Genomic DNA, 8181 nt, shown 5'->3' with positions numbered 1-8181 from the left:
GCACAACTGTGACTTTGTCCACTGCCAGTGAAGCCAGCAGTCCATTCACCACTGTCCTTGTCAGCACCACACATGCCACCAGTCCAACTGAGTCCAGCAAATCGGCAACAACCCCAGATGCTACTACCACGTATTTGCCCACTTCTACAGAAGCCATTTCTTCTTCTGCTCCTGATGCTGGCATCACCACACCTTTGTCAACTGCCAGTGAAGCCAGCAGTCCATTCACCACTGTCCTTGTCAGCACCACATCGGGGACCATTCCTACTGAGTCCAGAACAGCGGCCACATCCCCAAGTGCTACCACAACATATTTGCCCACTTCTGCAGAAGCCATTTCTTCTTCTGCCCCTGATGCTGGCACCAACACACCTTTGTCAACTGCGAGTGAAGGCAGCAGTCCAACAGCAAGTACCATCTACAGCACTATACTTGGCACCAGTCCCTCAGTAGCCACCACATCTCCGGTTCATGCGACCACATCTTTTACCACTGCAGTTGAGGCTACTTCTTCTCCATGGACAGCGGAAGGCACGACCGTGACTTTGTCAACTGCCAGTCAAAGCAGCAGTCCATTCACCACTGTCCTTGTCAGCACCAAACCAGGGACCACTCCTAATGAGTCCAGCACAGCGGCAACAACCCCAGGTGCTACCACCACATACTTGCCCACTTCTACAGAAGCCATTTCTTCTGCTGCCCCTGATGCTGGCACCACCACACCTTTGTCAACTGCCAGTGAAGCCAGCAGTCCAACCGCAAGTACCCTCTTCAGCACTTCACGTGGCACCAGTCCCACAGTGGACACCACATCTCCTGTTGATGCGACCACATCGTTCACCACTGTACTTGAGGCTACTTCTTCTCCATCGACGGCAGAAGGCACGACCGTCACCTTGTCAACTGCCAGTGAAGGCAGCAGTGCATTCACCGCTGTCCTTGTCAGCACCACATCGGGGACCACTCCTACTGAGTCCAGCACAGTGGCAACAACCCCAGGTGCTACCAGCACATATTTGCCCACTTCCACAGAAGCCATTGCAACCTCAGGACCTGATGCTGGAACCACCACACTTTTGTCAACTGCCAGTGAAGCCAGCAGTCCGACCGCAAGTACCCTCTTCAGCACGTCACGTGGCACCAGTCCCACAGTGGACACCACATCTCCTGTTGATGAGACCACATCGTTGACCACTGTACTTGAGGCTACTTCTTCTCCATCGACAGCTGAAGGCACGACCGTCACTTTGTCAACTGCCAGTGAAGGCAGCAGTCCATTCACCACTGTCGTTGGCAACAGCACACCTGGGACGACTAGTACTGTGTCCAGCACCGAGGCATCAACCCCAGGTGCTACTACCACATATTTGCCCACTTCTACCGAAGCCGGTTCATCTTCTGCCCCTGATGCTGGCACCACCACACCTTTGTCAACTGCGCGTGACGGCAGCAGTCCAACAGCAAGTACCATCTACAGCACTATACGTGGCACCAGTCCCACAGTGGCCACCACATCTCCTGTTGATGCCACCACATCTTTGACCACCGTAGTTGAGGCTACTTCTTCTCCATGGGCAGCGGAAGGCACAACTGTGACTTTGTCCACTGCCAGTGAAGCCAGCAGTCCATTCACCACTGTCCTTGTCAGCACCACACATGCCACCAGTCCAACTGAGTCCAGCAAATCGGCAACAACCCCAGATGCTACTACCACGTATTTGCCCACTTCTACAGAAGCCATTTCTTCTTCTGCTCCTGATGCTGGCATCACCACACCTTTGTCAACTGCCAGTGAAGCCAGCAGTCCATTCACCACTGTCCTTGTCAGCACCACATCGGGGACCATTCCTACTGAGTCCAGAACAGCGGCCACATCCCCAAGTGCTACCACAACATATTTGCCCACTTCTGCAGAAGCCATTTCTTCTTCTGCCCCTGATGCTGGCACCAACACACCTTTGTCAACTGCGAGTGAAGGCAGCAGTCCAACAGCAAGTACCATCTACAGCACTATACTTGGCACCAGTCCCTCAGTAGCCACCACATCTCCGGTTCATGCGACCACATCTTTTACCACTGCAGTTGAGGCTACTTCTTCTCCATGGACAGCGGAAGGCACGACCGTGACTTTGTCAACTGCCAGTCAAAGCAGCAGTCCATTCACCACTGTCCTTGTCAGCACCAAACCAGGGACCACTCCTAATGAGTCCAGCACAGCGGCAACAACCCCAGGTGCTACCACCACATACTTGCCCACTTCTACAGAAGCCATTTCTTCTGCTGCCCCTGATGCTGGCACCACCACACCTTTGTCAACTGCCAGTGAAGCCAGCAGTCCAACCGCAAGTACCCTCTTCAGCACTTCACGTGGCACCAGTCCCACAGTGGACACCACATCTCCTGTTGATGCGACCACATCGGTGACCACTGTACTTGAGGCTACTTCTTCTCCATCGACGGCAGAAGGCACGACCGTCACCTTGTCAACTGCCAGTGAAGGCAGCAGTGCATTCACCGCTGTCCTTGTCAGCACCACATCGGGGACCACTCCTACTGAGTCCAGCACAGTGGCAACAACCCCAGGTGCTACCAGCACATATTTGCCCACTTCCACAGAAGCCATTGCAACCTCAGGACCTGATGCTGGAACCACCACACTTTTGTCAACTGCCAGTGAAGCCAGCAGTCCGACCGCAAGTACCCTCTTCAGCACGTCACGTGGCACCAGTCCCACAGTGGACACCACATCTCCTGTTGATGAGACCACATCGTTGACCACTGTACTTGAGGCTACTTCTTCTCCATCGACAGCTGAAGGCACGACCGTCACTTTGTCAACTGCCAGTGAAGGCAGCAGTCCATTCACCACTGTCGTTGGCAACAGCACACCTGGGACGACTAGTACTGTGTCCAGCACCGAGGCATCAACCCCAGGTGCTACTACCACATATTTGCCCACTTCTACCGAAGCCGGTTCATCTTCTGCCCCTGATGCTGGCACCACCACACCTTTGTCAACTGCGCGTGACGGCAGCAGTCCAACAGCAAGTACCATCTACAGCACTATACGTGGCACCAGTCCCACAGTGGCCACCACATCTCCTGTTGATGCCACCACATCTTTGACCACCGTAGTTGAGGCTACTTCTTCTCCATGGGCAGCGGAAGGCACAACTGTGACTTTGTCCACTGCCAGTGAAGCCAGCAGTCCATTCACCACTGTCCTTGTCAGCACCACACATGCCACCAGTCCAACTGAGTCCAGCAAATCGGCAACAACCCCAGATGCTACTACCACGTATTTGCCCACTTCTACAGAAGCCATTTCTTCTTCTGCTCCTGATGCTGGCATCACCACACCTTTGTCAACTGCCAGTGAAGCCAGCAGTCCATTCACCACTGTCCTTGTCAGCACCACATCGGGGACCATTCCTACTGAGTCCAGAACAGCGGCCACATCCCCAAGTGCTACCACAACATATTTGCCCACTTCTGCAGAAGCCATTTCTTCTTCTGCCCCTGATGCTGGCACCAACACACCTTTGTCAACTGCGAGTGAAGGCAGCAGTCCAACAGCAAGTACCATCTACAGCACTATACTTGGCACCAGTCCCTCAGTAGCCACCACATCTCCGGTTCATGCGACCACATCTTTTACCACTGCAGTTGAGGCTACTTCTTCTCCATGGACAGCGGAAGGCACGACCGTGACTTTGTCAACTGCCAGTCAAAGCAGCAGTCCATTCACCACTGTCCTTGTCAGCACCAAACCAGGGACCACTCCTAATGAGTCCAGCACAGCGGCAACAACCCCAGGTGCTACCACCACATACTTGCCCACTTCTACAGAAGCCATTTCTTCTGCTGCCCCTGATGCTGGCACCACCACACCTTTGTCAACTGCCAGTGAAGCCAGCAGTCCAACCGCAAGTACCCTCTTCAGCACTTCACGTGGCACCAGTCCCACAGTGGACACCACATCTCCTGTTGGTGCGACCACATCGGTGACCACTGTACTTGAGGCTACTTCTTCTCCATCGACGGCAGAAGGCACGACCGTCACCTTGTCAACTGCCAGTGAAGGCAGCAGTGCATTCACCGCTGTCCTTGTCAGCACCACATCGGGGACCACTCCTACTGAGTCCAGCACAGTGGCAACAACCCCAGGTGCTACCAGCACATATTTGCCCACTTCCACAGAAGCCATTGCAACCTCAGGACCTGATGCTGGAACCACCACACTTTTGTCAACTGCCAGTGAAGCCAGCAGTCCGACCGCAAGTACCCTCTTCAGCACGTCACGTGGCACCAGTCCCACAGTGGACACCACATCTCCTGTTGATGAGACCACATCGTTGACCACTGTACTTGAGGCTACTTCTTCTCCATCGACAGCTGAAGGCATGACCGTCACTTTGTCAACTGCCAGTGAAGGCAGCAGTCCATTCACCACTGTCGTTGGCAACAGCACACCTGGGACGACTAGTACTGTGTCCAGCACCGAGGCATCAACCCCAGGTGCTACTACCACATATTTGCCCACTTCTACCGAAGCCGGTTCATCTTCTGCCCCTGATGCTGGCACCACCACACCTTTGTCAACTGCGCGTGACGGCAGCAGTCCAACAGCAAGTACCATCTACAGCACTATACGTGGCACCAGTCCCACAGTGGCCACCACATCTCCTGTTGATGCCACCACATCTTTGACCACCGTAGTTGAGGCTACTTCTTCTCCATGGGCAGCGGAAGGCACAACTGTGACTTTGTCCACTGCCAGTGAAGCCAGCAGTCCATTCACCACTGTCCTTGTCAGCACCACACATGCCACCAGTCCAACTGAGTCCAGCAAATCGGCAACAACCCCAGATGCTACTACCACGTATTTGCCCACTTCTACAGAAGCCATTTCTTCTTCTGCTCCTGATGCTGGCATCACCACACCTTTGTCAACTGCCAGTGAAGCCAGCAGTCCATTCACCACTGTCCTTGTCAGCACCACATCGGGGACCATTCCTACTGAGTCCAGAACAGCGGCCACATCCCCAAGTGCTACCACAACATATTTGCCCACTTCTGCAGAAGCCATTTCTTCTTCTGCCCCTGATGCTGGCACCAACACACCTTTGTCAACTGCGAGTGAAGGCAGCAGTCCAACAGCAAGTACCATCTACAGCACTATACTTGGCACCAGTCCCTCAGTAGCCACCACATCTCCGGTTCATGCGACCACATCTTTTACCACTGCAGTTGAGGCTACTTCTTCTCCATGGACAGCGGAAGGCACGACCGTGACTTTGTCAACTGCCAGTCAAAGCAGCAGTCCATTCACTACTGTCCTTGTCAGCACCAAACCAGGGACCACTCCTAATGAGTCCAGCACAGCGGCAACAACCCCAGGTGCTACCACCACATACTTGCCCACTTCTACAGAAGCCATTTCTTCTGCTGCCCCTGATGCTGGCACCACCACACCTTTGTCAACTGCCAGTGAAGCCAGCAGTCCAACCGCAAGTACCCTCTTCAGCACTTCACGTGGCACCAGTCCCACAGTGGACACCACATCTCCTGTTGATGCGACCACATCGTTCACCACTGTACTTGAGGCTACTTCTTCTCCATCGACGGCAGAAGGCACGACCGTCACCTTGTCAACTGCCAGTGAAGGCAGCAGTGCATTCACCGCTGTCCTTGTCAGCACCACATCGGGGACCACTCCTACTGAGTCCAGCACAGTGGCAACAACCCCAGGTGCTACCAGCACATATTTGCCCACTTCCACAGAAGCCATTGCAACCTCAGGACCTGATGCTGGAACCACCACACTTTTGTCAACTGCCAGTGAAGCCAGCAGTCCGACCGCAAGTACCCTCTTCAGCACGTCACGTGGCACCAGTCCCACAGTGGACACCACATCTCCTGTTGATGAGACCACATCGTTGACCAGTGTACTTGAGGCTACTTCTTCTCCATCGACAGCTGAAGGCACGACCGTCACTTTGTCAACTGCCAGTGAAGGCAGCAGTCCATTCACCACTGTCGTTGGCAACAGCACACCTGGGACGACTAGTACTGTGTCCAGCACCGAGGCATCAACCCCAGGTGCTACTACCACATATTTGCCCACTTCTACCGAAGCCGGTTCATCTTCTGCCCCTGATGCTGGCACCACCACACCTTTGTCAACTGCGCGTGACGGCAGCAGTCCAACAGCAAGTACCATCTACAGCACTATACGTGGCACCAGTCCCACAGTGGCCACCACATCTCCTGTTGATGCCACCACATCTTTGACCACCGTAGTTGAGGCTACTTCTTCTCCATGGGCAGCGGAAGGCACAACTGTGACTTTGTCCACTGCCAGTGAAGCCAGCAGTCCATTCACCACTGTCCTTGTCAGCACCACACATGCCACCAGTCCAACTGAGTCCAGCAAATCGGCAACAACCCCAGATGCTACTACCACGTATTTGCCCACTTCTACAGAAGCCATTTCTTCTTCTGCTCCTGATGCTGGCATCACCACACCTTTGTCAACTGCCAGTGAAGCCAGCAGTCCATTCACCACTGTCCTTGTCAGCACCACATCGGGGACCATTCCTACTGAGTCCAGAACAGCGGCCACATCCCCAAGTGCTACCACAACATATTTGCCCACTTCTGCAGAAGCCATTTCTTCTTCTGCCCCTGATGCTGGCACCACCACACCTTTGTCAACTGCGAGTGAAGGCAGCAGTCCAACAGCAAGTACCATCTACAGCACTATACTTGGCACCAGTCCCTCAGTAGCCACCACATCTCCGGTTCATGCGACCACATCTTTTACCACTGCAGTTGAGGCTACTTCTTCTCCATGGACAGCGGAAGGCACGACCGTGACTTTGTCAACTGCCAGTCAAAGCAGCAGTCCATTCACCACTGTCCTTGTCAGCACCAAACCAGGGACCACTCCTAATGAGTCCAGCACAGCGGCAACAACCCCAGGTGCTACCACCACATACTTGCCCACTTCTACAGAAGCCATTTCTTCTGCTGCCCCTGATGCTGGCACCACCACACCTTTGTCAACTGCCAGTGAAGCCAGCAGTCCAACCGCAAGTACCCTCTTCAGCACTTCACGTGGCACCAGTCCCACAGTGGACACTACATCTCCTGTTGGTGCGACCACATCAGTGACCACTGTACTTGAGGCTACTTCTTCTCCATCGACGGCAGAAGGCACGACCGTCACCTTGTCAACTGCCAGTGAAGGCAGCAGTGCATTCACCGCTGTCCTTGTCAGCACCACATCGGGGACCACTCCTACTGAGTCCAGCACAGTGGCAACAACCCCAGGTGCTACCAGCACATATTTGCCCACTTCCACAGAAGCCATTGCAACCTCAGGACCTGATGCTGGAACCACCACACTTTTGTCAACTGCCAGTGAAGCCAGCAGTCCGACCGCAAGTACCCTCTTCAGCACGTCACGTGGCACCAGTCCCACAGTGGACACCACATCTCCTGTTGATGAGACCACATCGTTGACCACTGTACTTGAGGTTACTTCTTCTCCATCGACAGCTGAAGGCACGACCGTCACTTTGTCAACTGCCAGTGAAGGCAGCAGTCCATTCACCACTGTCGTTGGCAACAGCACACCTGGGACGACTAGTACTGTGTCCAGCACTGAGGCATCAACCCCAGGTGCTACTACCACATATTTGCCCACTTCTACCGAAGCCGGTTCATCTTCTGCCCCTGATGCTGGCACCACCACACCTTTGTCAACTGCGAGTGAAGGCAGCAGTCCAACAGCAAGTACCATCTACAGCACTATACTTGGCACCAGTCCCTCAGTAGCCACCACATCTCCGGTTCATGCGACCACATCTTTTACCACTGCAGTTGAGGCTACTTCTTCTCCATGGACAGCGGAAGGCACGACCGTGACTTTGTCAACTGCCAGTCAAAGCAGCAGTCCATTCACCACTGTCCTTGTCAGCACCAAACCAGGGACCACTCCTAATGAGTCCAGCACAGCGGCAACAACCCCAGGTGCTACCACCACATACTTGCCCACTTCTACAGAAGCCATTTCTTCTGCTGCCCCTGATGCTGGCACCACCACACCTTTGTCAACTGCCAGTGAAGCCAGCAGTCCAACCGCAAGTACCCTCTTCAGCACTTCACGTGGCACCA

Source organism: Eulemur rufifrons, chromosome 14, assembly GCF_041146395.1.
Source record: "Eulemur rufifrons isolate Redbay chromosome 14, OSU_ERuf_1, whole genome shotgun sequence".
Classification (NCBI taxonomy): domain Eukaryota; kingdom Metazoa; phylum Chordata; class Mammalia; order Primates; family Lemuridae; genus Eulemur; species Eulemur rufifrons.
The sequence above is the reverse complement of the archived record's forward strand: the minus strand, read 5'-3'. Positions refer to the sequence as shown.